Source organism: Artemia franciscana, chromosome 17, assembly GCF_032884065.1.
Source record: "Artemia franciscana chromosome 17, ASM3288406v1, whole genome shotgun sequence".
NCBI lineage: Eukaryota > Metazoa > Arthropoda > Branchiopoda > Anostraca > Artemiidae > Artemia > Artemia franciscana.
The window spans coordinates 4,261,441-4,280,346 of record NC_088879.1 but is presented as its reverse complement, the minus strand read 5'-3'; the positions used below and the strand labels follow the sequence as shown (position 1 = coordinate 4,280,346).

The 18,906-nt window shown below is 33.9% G+C and overlaps 1 long non-coding RNA gene across 1 annotated transcript; it reads left to right on the top strand.

Moving 5' to 3' along the window:
• The first annotated feature begins 847 nt into the window (after positions 1-847).
• On the top strand, positions 848-18,662 carry LOC136037711 (uncharacterized). Its single transcript, XR_010620027.1, has 3 exons — positions 848-1,004; positions 15,044-15,217; positions 18,226-18,662. It is a non-coding gene; the product is annotated as an uncharacterized LOC136037711 (long non-coding RNA).
• Positions 18,663-18,906: the final 244 nt, after the last annotated feature.

Below are 18,906 nucleotides of genomic sequence, written 5' to 3'. Positions count from 1 at the left end.
TTAATCATCAATCCCAGCCGAATTTGATTTAATATCTATAACAATTTTTATGGCCTTATTACTTTTAGATTTTTCAAACCGAAACTCCAATCTTTCCCCTCGATCATCCACAAATTTATGTGAAAGAACTTTAAACTTTAGCGTAAAGAGAATCCATGAAATGAAATCCATTTCATATACGGAGTAATTTCTGTTCGTTTTAAGTTTTAATGTTGCTCCTTACTTTCAGTTAAAAAAACTAGTTTTTTTTTATTTAATCATTTACAGACGCGACATACTTTTCACTAAAATACCTTTTTCTTAGCATGTTGTTACAGAAAGTTTATTCTGTTTCTTGCCTTTCTGAACTCCTCGAAATCGGTCGGATCCTGAGTATTTAGAGTTTGTTCATATAGCAGATCTCTTTTGTTTCTCTCACTTATGATTTGGTCAGTAATCCATGGCTTTCGTGGTTCATCCTCCTTCTGTCTGACAGCTCGTTAGGGATACGTTTTAGCATAAATTGGCAGTAAAATAGACATGAATGTATTGTAAGTTCAAAGGATCATCTTTTTGACACAAAAGATATTTAATGTTAACTGGCCGCTTTGAAAGAGTTTGACAAACCGTCTTTTGGTCAATAGCACAAGTTCCAGTTCCAAAAATAGGTCTTAAAAAACAAAAGATTTTGAAATTTCAAAATTGACGTATTGTAGACAAACTATAGACAAAATATGTCATATTATGGATTATATATTATTTAGACAAAGTATGGACAAAATCTGGCTGAAAACGACAAATAATTGGGTGCTTAGGGGATATATTCATGCAACTGAAAGTTTGAAACCCTGATCTCGTATATTATTTTCATCATCATCATCAACCTTCTGAAATTCCGCCGGCCATATTAAAAAGAGTCACAAGGGGTTGGTGAAAGAAATTTTCAGGTTCCTCAACCGAAACCTGAAAATTTCCATCAAGTTAAACTTGCTTGAATACTTTATGTAGACCCATATTTTAACAAGGTAGGTCTCTTTAAATTAGTCTGTAACGATAGAAATCAAAAGAAAAGATAATTACTAGGCTATGCATAATGGATAGTAGGCCTATGTTAAGTAGGCTAATAAAATTGCCTTTTCAATGTGAAGCCTGTAGCATATGATGTCTATTAATGAGATTATTCTGTATTGACTTCATTTGATATCTAGCCTAAATTTGAAGGGAATTTAAAATAACAATCATAGGCTGTAGTTGTAATTTATTGTTTTTGCTTGGGTTAAACCGTTTACATTTTTGCCAGCTGGTAGGAGAGTATTTGCAACAGTAGAAAATGTCTGGTTAATGTTTATATTAACAGACTACACAGGTAGCTAAGGAACAAACATAGGCTACCTCTATATTAAGGATTGCATCCTGATCCAAACTTAACATACATTTACATCAGAAATGAACTTTATTCCCCCATAAATATGTAACAAGGTAAATTTGTGACAGTGATAAAACTGACTTACCATTGCAGTGAACATACCACTTGTTGCCTTTTTTATGTTCTTTACAAATATATTAATTTCTTTTACTGTAATTCAAATTTAAGCACTTATTAACAAAACCTTAGCTTGCTACAAATAACTTTTTATCTGATAAAATGTAGCATTATTTTAACAAATATGACCAAGAAAAGATGGTGCTGAGAAAATATAATATTTTTTGTGGAAAACAAGCAATAACTTATACTTTATTGAAAATTTTAATTGAAACTTAAATTTATAGCTGAAAATTGCAGCCTGAATCCAAATCTAACATATACTTTCATCATAAATAAACTTTATCCCCACCCCATCCCCCTAATCTGCAAATATATACCCTGAATTGGTATGCAGTAGGGTAAGACAACCAGTACTGGGGCACTTTGATCACTCTGCCTATTTGGGGACAGAATTTTTGATTAGATCACAACATGTCCAATACTGAGACAAAGGACTTTAATCTTGGACATCCAATCCATACATTCTTCTGGGTTGCATCCAAAAAACCTGTTGTCTTTTGTCCCAGTTTTGGACATGTTGCAATCCAACCAAAGATTCTGTCCCAGAATAGGCAGAGTGATTGAAGTGTCCCAGCACTGGTTGTCTTACCCTTAAGTTCACTTTTGATGCAAATGAATATTAAATTTAGATTCAGGATACAATTCAGAGATTCAAGAGGTAAGCTTGTTTCTTATCTACCTGAATAGTCTGTTAATATAAACATTTCCAAGAATGGGAAGTAAATTTTTTGTTGTTCATACTATTGACTTGAGAATAAAGTGAAACAACCTCTAAAGGTTTCTTTTTACATTTTCTTTAAAAATATAATTATTGCTTCTGTTGCAAATTCAAATTTCAGTACTTTCTGAAGTTTTGATAATGACCAAAATATTTCTAGATTGTGGGTATAAAAAAGGTTTAGAACATTGGTCCAAAACTTAATATTTCATTATACATTAATTTTTTAATTTTACAATATTATGCTGTTTTCTTCTTCCTTGATGCTTGATGTTCAATTAAAATATGGGTTTTCTATAAAATATTAGAAATATGAAAGCCAGCTAAAGAAGGTATAGATAAATATCCCATGAGGTTCCAATCCAAAGCAGTATTTAAATTTACAGATATTCAAAATGTTAGCAAATTCAGGTTAGGTTAGGTTTAAAGGGCTTAAATTTGAATTTGCAAATAAGTGATTTTTGTATTTGTATAAAGTTTAAAAAAAGCATCAAGCACCTAAATTTGTCTAAATACATTTGATTATTGTGACTAGTGCTTTTATTGCCTCTATAAGCTATATTTTATGATGACCCCCTGTATTAGTTCACATTTGGGGCTATTGAGAAAGAAACATGTTAAGAAATCAATATTCAATATGCTACCACTTCCAATCGGGCTTTTTAATTATAAATACACTTTCTCTTTTGTTAACATAGGGTGGCATTGGATTTGAAAAACAATGCAAGAAAATAGCATTGACATTTGATTGCTTCTAACCAATTTTCTGAAACATCTATAATTTTCTTTAAAAGTATATGTTGAAAGATTATCTATAACTTGTGTTTTATATTTTTACTTATTTTACACAAAGAAATTTTTTTAAACCATAGGCAGGTCTTGTCATCTTTAAATATGGATATCTATCTGTTATCTTAATCTAGGCTTGTTTTAATACCTTTGAAATATATGCAATATTTGAAATAAGTATTTATTTTCATTGTGTATTTTAAAATTTAAATGGTATCCTATATGAAATGTTGAACATTTTGATTCTCAGTTAAAAGTATAACTTGTTTTTCCTCAAGCTGCAAAGATTTGGGATCCTTAGTGGTTTCCTTTACCTGTAGGTGCTCCTTGACTGGCAGTATGGTTAAAATGGTATATTAGCAGATCTGCATTCTTTGAAAATCACTTCTGAATTTTTGTTAATATTATTGGTATTAACTTTTGCTAAAGAAAAGCAACAAACTTTTAAAACAAGTTCCACCAAAGATTTATGTATTATCTTATTTGACCCTTTGGGCATGAATGAGGAGGCACTATTGGAAGCTTTATTTAAAAAAAAAATCATTTTACTTTTTGTAAAAACTAGTTTTATTTTCTAATGTATTGAAATATATATTCCATGCAAGATAAGCTTTATTTTCAAATGTTTAAAAAAATTACAAATCCAGATAAAAAAGATATAAGGTAATATAAACAGCAGCTGAGAATGGATCACTTTATAGATGATCAGACAAAATTGACCAAGGTTTTTTTTGTGTTAGAGATGATAATTGATTGTCACTGTGATATCTTAGTCAGAGGATAACAGCTGTCATTTAGTCAAATATTTGGTCAAATCTCAGTGGATGACCAAACAAATAACCATTATGGCTCTGAATTTAAAGCTAACTTTGATGCCTAAATTGAAAGTCGAAAATTTTGCATATTTAAAATCCTCTTCTTTGGCAGATGCAGGCTTTTCAGTCAAGACTACTCAGCCATTTTTCTTTTGATTCACTATGTGATGGACAGGGTTACTGATTCGGCTGCTTCTTATTTATCTAAAATTTGCTCAGATTTTTTTCAGTAGATCTTTTGATTAAAGTAGATGAAATATAAGATGATAAATACTTATTTTTGAGCTCTGGGGGCATGTATAGTGAGATAGACTCTTGGCTGATAGTGAAAATTTGTGGTGTTTGAAGCACTTCAAGAGTTGACATTGCAGAATATTCTGTGCGGACATCAGCCTATTACATTCAAATAGGCAATGGTCAATTGTTTAATTTTTAAAATTACAAAACCTGCAAAGAGGGAACTGTGCCACTTGAATTAGGGAACTGATATGATAACACCTCAAAATTTAGCCCATTTGATCCAGACAAAATTCTATGTTAAATCTTGGAAAGGTGCTTGTTGGGGAAAGGCAATAGGATTGGATTATTCCTATGTTACAACATCTCTGATAATCTCCGTTGGTGAATATCCCTAATGGGGTTTGGCACTGGGAATTTCTTCTGGGTATTGACATAATCATTTGCAATGCCTCTATACATGGATAGATTTCTTAACCAGTTATGCAGAGTATGAGAGCTATTAGTTCAATTTTTGTAAGATAATTAATCAAAATAAATCTTTATCTTTCATTTATAGTTGATAATCCACCCTCAGTAAGGAGAAACTTGGTGTTTGTTGGTTTCCTAAGACCAAATGTGAGATGGATTATATCATTTTGTGTTGTTTCAATTTTTGCATATGGGTATTAGCACAAGCACCATAAACAATGAAGCCATAATTAATATGGGGTCTTATAGGTGATTTATAAAATTTGAATAATGTTTTCTCATGACAGCCCCAAGGTGTTGATAGTAGTCTTTTTATTATTCTTATTTTTTCTAAGGTAATTTTTAATTGTTTGTGATGTGAAGGTGGAAATTGAGTTTTGGGTCAAGCATGAGGCCTAGGTAACTTATTTGATTGTCCTCTTGAATAATTATTCCATTTAGAGTTAGCCTTGCATTAAGATTATTTTGCTTGTGGTGGAATTGGATGATTTTCAAATTGGTCGGTGCAATGGATAAATTGGAATTTTGAGAAAACTTTTCAAATTGGAAAGGTGATTTTTGCAACTTTGAATGTGCAATCCCAAAGGTTTTGCCAGTTGCCCATAATACCAGATCATCAGCATATTGTAAATTGGTGTGTGGGAAGTTCATTGCCTAGAGGAATATGGAATAGAGGAGGCAGTTCAGGACTGTACCCTTTGGAAGACCTTTGGTTATTGCAGTTTTTGGTTAGAAGGGTGAACCTACAAAAACAATGGAACTTCGATTTTCTTGGAAAGATTTTATACGGCATACAAGCGGGGGGGGGGTGGATAATCAAAGACTTGCAAGTTTAACCAAAAGAATCTGGTGATTAACATTGTCATATGCCTCTTCAAAGTCTAGTAATGCAGCAATTAGGAAATTATTTTGGATAGGAATTCATTTATTGCATTTGTTTTTTGTGTGTCCTAGCTTTAAATATTTTTGGCACTGGATTGGTTTTGGCTTGTAGGGCTTATGGAGTTTCCTTTGTCCAAAAAGGAATATCTGGGCCAAGATATTGCATTCTTCTCTGAGTGTGAATAAGAAAGACTTGCTTGACTTTTCGCCATTGATATCTGGTTTACTCAGTTGGGTGACATTAGCAACTGGGAACAGGTTACCTGTTCTGTCAGAGAGCCCTTCATTTAGCTCCAGAATAGGTATTTTTGGAGGGATACACAACTATTTTTGCTGGATTGTGGTTTGGAGTCCATAGAACAGATTTTATTGGGATGTTAAGAAGAGATTTTAAATTCAGCAATAATTTCTGCTGATTTAGAATTTTGGAGGGCTATTAGTGGAGATCCATCATGGTTAATGTTTAAAGAGAAAATTGATTTTAATAATTTGAAGAATGCAACCCTTAATTAAGCTATCTTATTTATCTCAAAGGGGGTATCTGGAGAAATTTTAAAGTAAATTCCAAGTTTTGTGAAGGAGGAATTGGATCATGACAAGGGGTTATTTTTGATCAGGCAGATTTTTTTTTTCCTTTTTTTTGGAGCTCCTTGATAGGACCTATTGAAATTCAATTTCATTTTCATCATGGATAGTGACAAACGCCCCCACTTTCACCAATATCTTATTCATTGATTCATCATGTGAGCTTTGAGATAGTGAGCCTGACCAGCCAAGATGTTGAACGTTTTTGATAATCCTTGGGTATGGTCCAGGGGGGACTTTTTGGGGGGTGTTCTATGCATTGCACTCTTACAAAGGGAGGACTTCACTATCCACAAAAAACCACAGTGTGGTCCAGAAGTTGGTTTGGTCCACCATTGGTTGGGCTGACTGCTGATAAATTGAGATAAATATCATAAGAAATCTATATATATAAAAATAAGTTGTCTGTGTGTGGATCTGTGGATGGATCAGGTGACGTCATGTTTGTTCGCATATGACGTCTGAATTATTTCACACTAATACAAAAGAAGAAAAAAACTAAAAAAGGTAAAAACTACAAAAAAAAACTAAAAAGAAAAAAAAACTAAAAAAGCTAAAAAACTAAAAAAAACTAAAAAAAGGTAAAAATCTAATAACTAAAAAAAACTGAAAAAAATAAAAAAAGGCAAAAACTACAAAAAAAATAAAAACTAATAAAAAAACTAAAAAAGCTAAAAAACTAAAAAAACTAAAAAAAAGGTAAAAAACTAAAAAAAACTAAAAACTAAAAAAGAAAAAAACTAAAAAAAAGGAAAAAACTGAAAAATAAAAGAGAAAAAGAAAACTAAAAAAATATGAATAAATATATATAAAAATAAGTTGTTTGTGGGTTATGTCTGTCTGTCTGTCTGTCGAGTGACGTCGTGTTTGTCCGCATATGACGTCTGAATTATTTCACACTAATACAAAAGAAGAAAAAAAACTAAAAAAGGTAAAAACTAAAAAGAAAAAAAACTAAAAAAGCTAAAAAACTAAAAAAAACTAAAAAAGGTAAAAAACTAAAAAAAAACTGAAAAAACTAAAAAAAGGCAAAAACTAAAAAAAAACTAAAAACTAATAAAAAAACTAAAAAAGCTAAAAAACTAAAAAAACTAAAAAAACTAAAAAAAGGTAAAAAACAAAAAGAAAACTAAAAACTAAAAAAGAAAAAACTAAAAAAAAAGAAAAAACTGAAAAATAAGAGAAAAAGAAAACTAAAAAAATATTAATAAATATAAAAAATATAAATATAATATAAATTAGCAATCAACAAAGCACCGAGACACAAATGACGACCGGGACACAGGGAGTATAAATGACGACCAGGACTTAAGTAAAAAAAAAAACTAAAAAAACTAAAAAAATGGTAAAAACTACAAAAAAACTAATAAAAAAACTAAAAAATCTAAAAATCTAAATAAACTAAAAAAGAAAAAAAAGAAAAAAGGAAAAAAATAAAGGAGAAAAACAAAACTAAAAAACGAATGTATATACAGACCGGGACACCGGGATACAAATGACGACCGGGACACAGGGACACAACTACAATGGGGACGCCGGGGGGCACAGGGGATATAAATGACGACCGGGACACCGGGACACAAGGAATATAAATGACGCCCGGGACACTCAAAGAGAAATCACAGACTGGAACACCGGGACACAAATGACGACCGGGACACAGGGAATATAAATGACGACCGGGACACAGGGACATAACTACAAAGGGGACGCCGGGGTGCACAGGGGGATATATAAATGACGATGGCGACTCAGGGAATGGTCGATTAGCAATCACCATCAACAAAGCTCAAGGGCAATCATTAGAATCATGAGGTATAGATCTGAATACGGATTGTTTTCCCATGGACCATTATATGTTGCATGTTCAAGAGTCGGTAAACCTGACAATCTATTTATATGCACAGACAATGGGACAGCAAAGAATGTTGTATATTCGCAAGTTTTACGTAGTTAAAAACATATATATATATATATATATATATATATATATATATATATATATATATCTATCTATATTCACAGGTGGGACATAGGGACACAACTACAATGGCGCGTAACTAATATGGCGCGTAACGACTTACGCGCGCGGGGGGGCTTGGGGGGGGGGGGCGCTTCGCGCCACCCCAACAGCTAGTTTATTATAAATTTCTTAAAGCGTTGCTGTTGCGGTTTAAAATCAAAGAGTTATTGTCATCAAGTAATGGCTAATTGTAGGAAAAGCCAAGACAGATAGTCCAATTGAGTGAGAGGCAATTCTGGCATGAACCACCCTTATTAAGATTTAATAAAAATGATGTTAGTTCACTTGTTGGTAGATAGATAGGTTTATCTATTATTTGTCCCTGCGTCATTCCTAAGGCAATAGAACTAAAGTAGATTTTCATAGAGCTAAGGTAGTCACAGAACTTGTAGTTTTCCATGTGTTTGGTTAAATAGTACAGGTTAATGGTGGGACTAATTGTGCCTCTCTTATTGGACCAATCCTTGTTTGTTTTTTTGTTTTTTTTAGCAAGTCATGCCTGCTTAGAGTCTTGGGCAGGGTGTCTAATAATTTAAAATTGATATGGGACCACCTACCTATACAAAACTTGCCTACCTATGGTCTTAGATTATTGATACTTTTGCCGAGACTAAAGAAAGAAAAGTTTGATTTAAAAGAAAGAAACTTCGCTAATAAATGAGATTTGGCCTTTAATTTTTTTTTGGGGGGGGGGGGAAATAGGGGGTTTAAATTTTGTCCTGATTCTTTAATAATGACCCGTGAATCACAAAGGCCGTAAAATAAATATTTGAAATTTCTAAAAATACGTTAGAATAAAGAGCGAGGTATTACAAGGAGTTGAACCCCTCATATGCGTAATAATCTCTGTTCGCTTTAAGTTTTAATACTGCCCCTTACTTTCAGTTGAAAAAACTTTTCATATTTATTTTTTATTTTTTTAATAATGCTAGAAAATCCTACGCCCGTTTCATTGAAATTCTCTTTCCCCATGACAAATTCCTCCATGGAAAGATCCTCCCACGTAAAATGATCCTCCCACGGGAAGAATGAGCGTGAGATGGGGCCTAGGTGCCCTCCAATTTTTTTTTGTCACTTGAAAAGAGCACTAGAACTTTTAATTTCCGTTATTATGAGCCCTCCTAATAACCATTACTATATGTAAACACTAGTTGAAGTTTGTAACTTGCAGCCCCTCCCACGAGGACTTTGGGGGAGTATGTCGGCCACAAAGACATAGTTAATAGGTTTTTTAACTATGGTGCATAAAATAGCTATCTCAGAATTTTGATCTGGTGACCTTGGGGGAAAAATGAGCGTGAGATGGGGCCTAGGTGCCCTCCTATTTTTTTTGTCACTTGAAAAGAGCACTAGAACTTTTAATTTCCGTTATAATGAGCCCTCTCTTGACATTCTAGGACCACTGAGTCAATACGATCACCCCTGGGAAAAAAAATAAACAAAAAAATAAATAAACACGGATCCGTGATGTCTTCTGGCAAAAAAATGCAAAATTCCACATTTTTTTAGATAGGTGCTTGAAACTTCTACAATTAGGGTTTTCTGATCTGCTGAAACTGATGGTCTGGTTTTCTAAAATAAGTCAAACTTTCTAAGGCTCGTAACTTTTGACGAATCAGACTAAACTTAATAAAACTTATATATTTAAAATCAGCATTAAAATACGATCCTTTTGATGTAACTATTGGTATCAACATTCTATTTTTTAGAGTTTCGGTTACTACTGAGCTGGGTCGCTCCTTACTACAGTTCGTTACCACGAACTGTTTGACCAGGTCGCTCCTTACTACAGTTCGTTACCACGAACGATCTGTTATTGTTACCTGGCATTAAACAATAAACTGTATCAAAAATATAGCTCGATCCTTCCTTCTAGGGCTATTATAAAGAGTGATTGAGAAGGATGGGTTTCATTTACAGATATGGGATGATGGGTTTGCTGAAAATTGCGCTTTTTGGCTGTCTAATTAGGACTAGTGGAAAAACAGGACGTTCTCGAATGGGGTAGCAAGAAGTCACAAGGAAGTCTTAATGAAATTTTCTAGGAAAGTTGGAAAGTAACAAGGAACTTCGGATGGGAAAGGCAACTTTTGGGTCAAATGTTCAATTTTTCCAAATTGTTCTGCAAGTGAAAATAGGGAATATAGTGTATTTGGAAGAAAAAACCGAAACTCTTAAATATCTTCCCTGCCAGTATATATATTTGAATTCTAATTCTAAAGATGAATTCTATAATTGTTTGGTTCATTCAGGTTTTTTGCAATGTGTTAAAATTTGTGATTTGGTAAAATTTATCATATTTAGTTTACCTATTGTTGCTAAAAAGAGGGATATATTAACAGGATAAGCTTGTTTTGGTGTTGCTTGGTTGTTTTACATTTCCTTTTTTTTTCATAGGCATGTATTTTGGGGGTGATACCTGACACGGGGATGCCATGGATATTCTGTGGTAGCCATAACACTTGGCTGGGTAGAGAATTTAATGTGGCGAAACTCTACAGGCAAGTGTATTCTCCTGATGAGCCCTTGTGTTGGGTTATTGCCTCTGAATTATTTGTCTTTATTGTTTCTATTGTTTGGTAAATGACGACTTATACTTATTGACGACATGACTGCCTGTCCATGGATTATTCTTTATGGTTGATTGTGTATGGCTATGCTGTTTGACCTATGTGATTGTATGGATGAGTAGGGTTAAGGATTCAAGTGCTGGTCTATATTAGTCACTAACTTAGGAAAACAGTTTTTCTTTTCTCTTTTTTTTTTTTTTTTTTTTTTTTTTTTTTTTTTTTTTTGTGTTTGTGCTGTTGCATTGGTGATTTCTCTTTTCGTGATATATATATATACATATATATGTGTATATATATATATATATATATATATATTTATTTATATATATATATATGTATATATATATATATATATATATATATATATATATATATATATATATATATATATATATATATTTATATATATATATATTTAAATTTGTTTTCCCTGTTTTAATTTACGACTTTTTATCGTTTGACTTTTTTACGGATTGCAATTTTATGAGTTTAAACTCGTTTGTTATTTGTTACTGATTGACATTCACCATTTAAATTATTTTTTTTATTGACACTAAAGTGTGAAGTTGGTCCTTTTGGGCTTGTGATAGCCGTTTGCTAGAAATAAATATTGTCTAAACCGTAGTTTGATAATAATGTGATAAATAACCCGTGAAAAATGATAAAAGAAGAGCCAGAACTTGAAGGACGAAAGATGAGATCTGAGTATGAAGATGAGATTGCTAAAGAAATAGCGAAACAACTGCCGATTATTCTATATAAGCTTTAAATTGTTGGTAAAACCAACAATAGTGAAATTAAACCAACCCAAGCAGATACCGTTGGAGTGTTCTTATGTTTTGGGATGAAAATATCTTTTTTAAGCTATCGAACATTCTTTCTCTATAGCAGAAAAGACAATTGTCAAGCATTACTAAGGTACAAGTTGTATTTGTTGTAACCCAGAATAATTCCCCATCCTAATAATTTTTGATAGCAGTAAATCAATGACCTAAAATGAAATACAAAGAAAAAACTTACATGTGGCGAATCACGAGCTTTTCATAATTCTCAAAAAGCTAAGGTAGATCCACAATCCAGCGTGCGCCTTTGAGTAGGACTGATCCCAAATTTTTTCCAGAAGTGATTACTTTCATTGCAAAAGGGGAATTTGTTCCACTTTTTTCGGAACTTGATTCTTCGTGAACCGAAGTAACTGTTAAGCCTTCTAATAAATATTTTGGTAACTGCGATCTGGCTCTAGCAGGATAATCTAATTTCAACTTTTCACGATGGGCTCGCACATTTGGCAAATTGAGCCCTCGCTTATTTCTTTTTTTCTAAATTTGTTTAAACTAAGGGGTTGAATTGTTTCTTGGAAAGGCCTTGGACTTGAGACTGGTCATTGACTGCTTTGGTAGTTTGCTTTGGTAATTCTACAGCAAGACTCGAGTTTTGCTATAACAAATTTAAATACTCTGGGGACATTTTGTTTCGTTCACATTAGTTATTAATTAACTTGTTTTATATATCTTTAATTCTTATTCCAGTAGGGAGATTAGGTGAAAATGTACTTATACTACAACATATAAATTTGTCCTGAATTGATTTTAATGGTACAATAATAACCAAAACGACAAATCATTCTTTTTAAAATAAAACCTTTGCTTCTTATTCGGCCCTTGTGCTGTCTTCAATTTATCTCTAGGATAAGACGCAGCTTATCCTTAGCCATTCTTCTTGTAATTATTTATAAAATACAATTTTCTTATATATTCATTAACCGGCAGTTGGGTGTCTACACCCTACTTATTCTCTAGACTCTGTTTAAACAGGTTATAACTAATTAATGCTTGACTGAATCGCTCCTGAACAATCCGAGTGGTTAGTCCCTTGGTCTGATTAATGCATTCTCACACGGTCCGATTACAGCTGAATCTCCACACGAATATGTAAATAATCGCGTCAACGAACAGCGAATGAAGCAAGTAACAGAAAACCGAGAGATGCTTAAGCCAATTCTGGAATCAATCATATTTCTAGGAAGGCAGAATACTCCACTGAGGGGCCATCGGGATGATGGCAGATTAAACTTGGATGACTTGCCGCTTTCCAATGAAGGAAACTTCCGAGAACTACTACGTTATCGTGCTGAAAGTGGCGACAGTAAATTAAAGGAACAACTGAAAACATCAGGAAAAAATGCTATCTACATCAGCAAAACAACTCAAAACCAGTTTATTGACTGTTGTGCGAAAGAAGTTATAGGTGTCATTCTAGAAAGAGTAAAGTCAGCAAGGTATTACAGCATCATTTTTGATGAGACAACAGATGTGTCACATTCATCGCAACTTAGTTTAGCTCTGCTATGCCTTCGATAACCATAGACGCGAGGACTTCATAGGTTTTGTTGACGTTCATCATGCCACCTTTGAACCTTCCACTGCAGACAAAGAGCCGACTGTCAACGGAAAAGTGATTGACCAGCTAGTTCAAAGCCTTTTAGATGAAATGGGTTTGAATTTACTCGACTGTGTTGGAATCGGTACGGATGGGTGTGCAATGATGGTATCAAATAACTGGTGCTGTAGTTGAAATCCAGAAAAAAAAACTAAAAATGCGTCTCGTTGTCCCTGCTTTAACCACGCTATGAACCTTTCTTTGTCAAGAAGCTCTGCTGTTTCGAGCATCAGTAATGTCATAGGCATTATAAAAGAAGTTGTTGCATTTTTTTAATGCATTTGCGAAGAGAAATTACGTCTTGAATAAGGTTTTAGAAGCTCAGCTCACGGGAATCGGCGAGACGAGGTGGATCGATCGACACGAGTCACTTAGGCAGTTTGTGTCCGAACTTCCATTGAGGTGAACCCCTCATATGACTATTGTTGCAAAAAATATGCCTACATCCCTTCTCAGGGCTCAGACGTGTTAGCATCTATGCATGAAAGTAATGTTTGTTGCCTCCCTCCCCCAATATAGTTTCAGGTGAATCATCAAGAAACGCATGTATACCTGGAGTTGACATCGACTCAAGGGAAAATTTTCTGGTGAGTGGTTTCCTACCCCTGACCTAGTTCCTTGTCTTTTCAAGATTTAATATACCGTCTATTTAACAAACATATCAGTCAGCGGCGCAAGAAGGTAGTGCGGAGGGGGAGACCACCCCGGGTGCCGTCTTCGTAGGGGTGCCAAAAAATTGATCTAAAAAGCATACTTTTCTTTTGTTTCATGTTTGCTAGTCATCACAGACTAGGTAATGCCCTCCCCCCTCTAAAATTCAGTTTATGGGCGCCCGTGGTTTGTACAAGAAGTTTCTAAGTGATAAATCTTAAGAGAATAAGAAGAAACTAAGGAAAGTAAAGAGGGCATTAAACTGCGAATTTAGGAGATACGAAATTGAGACCCTCGATGAAATTGGTGAGGATCTAGAAGATGCAGCCAGACGGCATAGTAGTAAAATATTGTATTTTCAGGCTAAGAAACAGAGAGAAAGAAGTCACTGTAAATTAATGGTTAGTGATAAGGAAAATGTTAAAGAGTGAGAGCATAATACTTAAGAATGTGTTAAACCATTTTAAAGCTGTAAGAAATGATAGGGAAGAAATAATAATAAAAAATTGACCATTTTAAAGGAAAGAAGATTTATTTTGTGAGGAATTTCAGAGAGTACTAAAACGATTGAAAAATAATAGGGTCCCAGGTGCTGATATCATGATAAATAAGCTTTTAAACATATTGGTTTTAAAGTTACAAATAAACTACAAGAGAGTATGCTTACGATCCCTGAAAAGAAAAAAGGACCTATTGATTTAAGGACGACTTTATTTACTTTATTTAAGGAGGACTACAGAGGCTGTAGGTAAAGTTTTACAAGAAAATCATTGTTGTTAAAGACGGAACTGCTCGTAGGTTTGGTGGTTCCCGGGGCAAAATTAATTACCCCCCTCCCCCATTTCTGGGGAAAAGGTATCATGAAAATGTTTAATGGAAACTGGGACTTCACGGGAAAGAGAAAGACTGAAGCTGTGAGTAGATTCGGATGAAAGAGGAGCGTCCGTCTATTGGTTAGTGCTATGTGTAAGAACAACATTACTACAGTCGAAGTAGGAAGCAGGGCTGGTAGTCGATTTTTTGTGATATCGGGAGTTAAGCAGAACTGTGTTTTATCACTATTTATTTGGATTTTGTGGAGAGACTGCTCCATTGAACACAGCAAAGACTATGGGAAAGTATGGTATCAAATGGGAAAGTAAAACACTTCTAGATTCATATTATGCAAATGGTTTGATCCTCCTAGGTGAAAATGCCTAATATATATATACATATATATATATATATATATATATATATATATATATATATATATATATATATATATATATATATATATAGTACTGTAATTACTGTAATTGGACACCCATACCTGGATATATTTCAGATTTGTTTCAGATTGAAAAAGAAGCAAGAAAATGCGGGTCCGTAACAGAAGCGCGAGACTTCTCAAAAATGAAAGCCGACTGCTTGAGTGAAGGACACCTGTTCCAAGATTCCACCTTCCCCGCTGACGGTTCTCAATATGCGTCTCAATCATGGCTGAGCTGGTTTGGACTAGAAAGACCACATGTAAGTTCTGAATCAATGGATCGTATCTAGTATGTTAGAGTCCCTAACACTTCTTTTTGTTTATTGGGTCCTTTTGGCCCCAAAGACCTACATATTTAAGAACTCGGTGGATTCTCGAGAGAGAGAGAGAGAGAGAGGTTTGATCCTCCTAGGTAAAAAATACATTATTTTTTGTAAGTTTTGAAAGTTTGGGACTAGAATATGCTTCAAAATTAATGTTGAGAAGACTGGTCCGCTTAAATAACAAAGTATAGATGATGAAAAGTGATATTAGGTAACGAGATAACCAACCTTTTAAATAGCTTTGCTTACCTAGGTAGCATTGTTAGTAAGAATGGTTGATGCAGCGAAGATGAATAGCAGAATAGCCACGGTAGAGAATTTATTTTCCACTTGGAAAATATTTTGAAGAATAGAAAAATAAATCTTCGAACTATGATTAGTCAAACAGTTCGTGGTAACGAACTGTTATATTGACTTTTGGTACCAATAGCTACATCAAAAGAATCGCATTTTAATGTTGATTTTAAATATATAACTTTTATCAAGTTTAGTCTTATCCATCAAAAGTTACGAGCCTGAGAAACTTTGCATTATTTAAGAAAATAGGGGTAAACACCCCCTAAAAGTCGTAGAATCTTAACGAAAATGACACCATCAGATTCAGCGTATCAGAGAACCCTACTGTAGAAGTTTCAAGCTCCTATCTACAAAAATGTGAAATTTTGTATTTTTGCCAGAAGACAAATCACGGGTGCGTGCTTATTTGTTTTTTTTTTTGTTTTTTTTCCCAGGGGTCATCGTATCGACCAAGTGGTCCTAGAATGCCGTAAGAGGTCTCATTCTAATGGAAATGAAAAGTTCTAGTGCGCTCTTTAAGTGACTATAAAAGTTGGAGTGCGCCTAGACCCCCTCCCACGCTTTAGTTGAAAGCTTCGTAACAAGGCAAAAGAAAATATTCACAGATCAGATACTGTCTGAGGGAGTTCATAAGTGTATTTGTGCGTTTGTGTTTGCATGACAACTGATATCGTTAATACTATGCTTACAACAATATAATTTCCAGGAACATATCAAAGAGAAAAGAGTGGTCTAGCCACTTTTAATACATTTTTTTTTACGTAATTTAATGTTTTTGGGATGTCCTAGCCATCTTTCTCATTATAGCCCTAGAAAGCAGGATTGAACCATATTTTTATATCTTCCACATATAGGAGGATAATTCTGCTACTCGACTGAAACTATCCGCCCGAGATCAAAACAGCTTCACACGCTCTCTTCCCGTCCTAATCTATTCAAGGGCTCTTTACACCCTCCCATGAAGTTCACATTTTTTCCAAATTTTTTTCTTTTCATCCCATATAAGAACAGCCTTATTTTCTTTGGATCCAAGATTGTTGGCCGAAAAAGACGATCTATCATCCTTCGTCCGTATATGGTGTCTAGCCATCCCAATAGTTTTCTCACTATAGCCCTAGAAAGGAGGATTGAACTATATTTTCATATTTCTATATTAATTCTTTTCATAAATCTAATTAATTAGTTCTTTCCGTATTTCTATGTCAGCATAAAAAAACCGAACGTAAATCCGTCTAAACACTGAAAAATGAGCAAAATCATGGAAGAGATTATGGAAGGGACAACAAATAATTATGCAAAGCAAGCCACTCAGAGTGCGTTATATTAAATGTCTACCCTAACCACCTCTATCTATTGAATATGTAATTAAAACATACATGCACCGTAGTTTATCTCATTCAAAATAAGCACTCAATAAGTTTCTTATCTCTTATCTCTGAGCATTTTAAGGCAGTGCCGTGTTTAAGTCAGGGTTCCCATATTGCACCTTGAAAATGAATAGGCAAAGCTAATTGTATAATTTGGGATTAAATGGAGAGTGGAGAGATTAGGATTAAACTTGGTGGGAAAAATTAGCACAAGTCTTAAATATGTGATTGACACAATTGGACTGAATCTGCTCTCTTCGTGGGGAGTTGGGGGGGGGGTGTTGATTCGAAAAAATTAGAAACATTGAGGTACTTTAACCTAGGGTCGGGTGACTGGATCTTAATGAAATTTAATATTTAGAAGGAATTCATGTCTCAGAGGTCTTATTTTAAATTCCAAACAGATCTGGTTACACTGGGGGGAGTTGGAGGGGGACAAAAGGAAATCTTGGAAAACTCATAGAGAGGAGAGATGAAACCAGGTGGGATGAAACTTGGTACAAATGGGTGATCAAATCTTAATGAATTTAGAAGTAGCGCGTGTCTTAGAGCTCTTATTTTAAATCCTGACCTTTATTAAGCCTCTGATTTCCTTTAAATCAATCTATTGATTCTTAGAATTTTTCTAGAGCTCATGCCATATGTTCTCTTGGCTCTTCCGACTTCGTCACAAGCGCCATATGAACTCTTAGCGCTCTTTTTATACTGACACTAAAGAGCGAATTCGGCCATTTTGTGCTTGTGATAGCCGTTTTGTTGGAATAAAATATTGTCATACAAAAACAAACTTATTTTATTTTCTGAAGTCTTGACTTTTCAAACTACACCTTATTTACCCATGAAAGTTTTTCCCCAGAAAATTCTTCTCCAAAAAATCATCTATGCTTATACCGACTCACGGCCTAATCTTTTAATAGATGGTGCTTAATGATCCATAATTACACAGAAATTCTTGAAATATGGTGCGGATCAACTTTATCAAATGGAGCTTTTATATACATTTTCATTTTTAAACATATTTCTTGTATTTGCTAATTGACTTTGAAGGAACGCATTTGTCTCTGTGCTTTTCTACATAACAAAATGAGCCAGGAAAGTCTAAAGGGATTTGTTAATAGTAAGGGAAAAGAGGTCTTGACTTAGCATCCCAACCACCTTGAGGTTTTCGCTCTTGTAATATATTTAGCCAGTCTTCAAAATGTATCCCTTTATAAATTTTTTAGGTCGGAAAAACATAGTATTTATTGTCTGTAAATGATTGACGTTCCTCTTCTTTTCTAGGTAATGAAGTAGCTGCTGGGCAGTAAATTTCGAACTCTGTATAAGCCTGTTTTCTGTTGCATTCGTCTTTTTGTGTATAGACGCTTATTTTTACATAAAAAGACAGTGCAGCAGAACTGGTTTCTTATAATTTAAAGTTTAAATAAATAAAAAATCAAGGGTTCTAAACCTTAAGTTAAATAGTATCTCAGTAAAATTCGCGTGTATTTTCTTTCTCTCACCTTTACATATTTTACAAAAAAAAGAACCCTAAAAAAATTTTCTAATCAATATTCTTTTTTGCTCATCCTTCACCTAACGAATTTACTGCTCATTGAAGCTGTGCAATTATGTGGCCTCTGCTCCTGCCAAGGAAACCCTTCCTGACTCAACATTCAAGACCATTTTTTTCCCTTATTTTAATAGAAATTAAATCAATAAAATATTGCTTCTTTGCATTTCTTACGAACTACCTGTTGATCCTAGAGTTAAGGATAGTTCATAGGAACGGAGTACAAGACAGATAAAATACAAAACGGCGTTCATCAAAACAATTAATGAAAATCACTTATTATACACGAACATGTGTTGGATACTTTGTGTTGATTAATGCTAAAATTAAAAAAATGTAGCTAGGCTTTTTTATATATAGAGTGATCCTTGATAAACGTTGGAAAGGTGATCTTGCTTGTCGTAATGCCA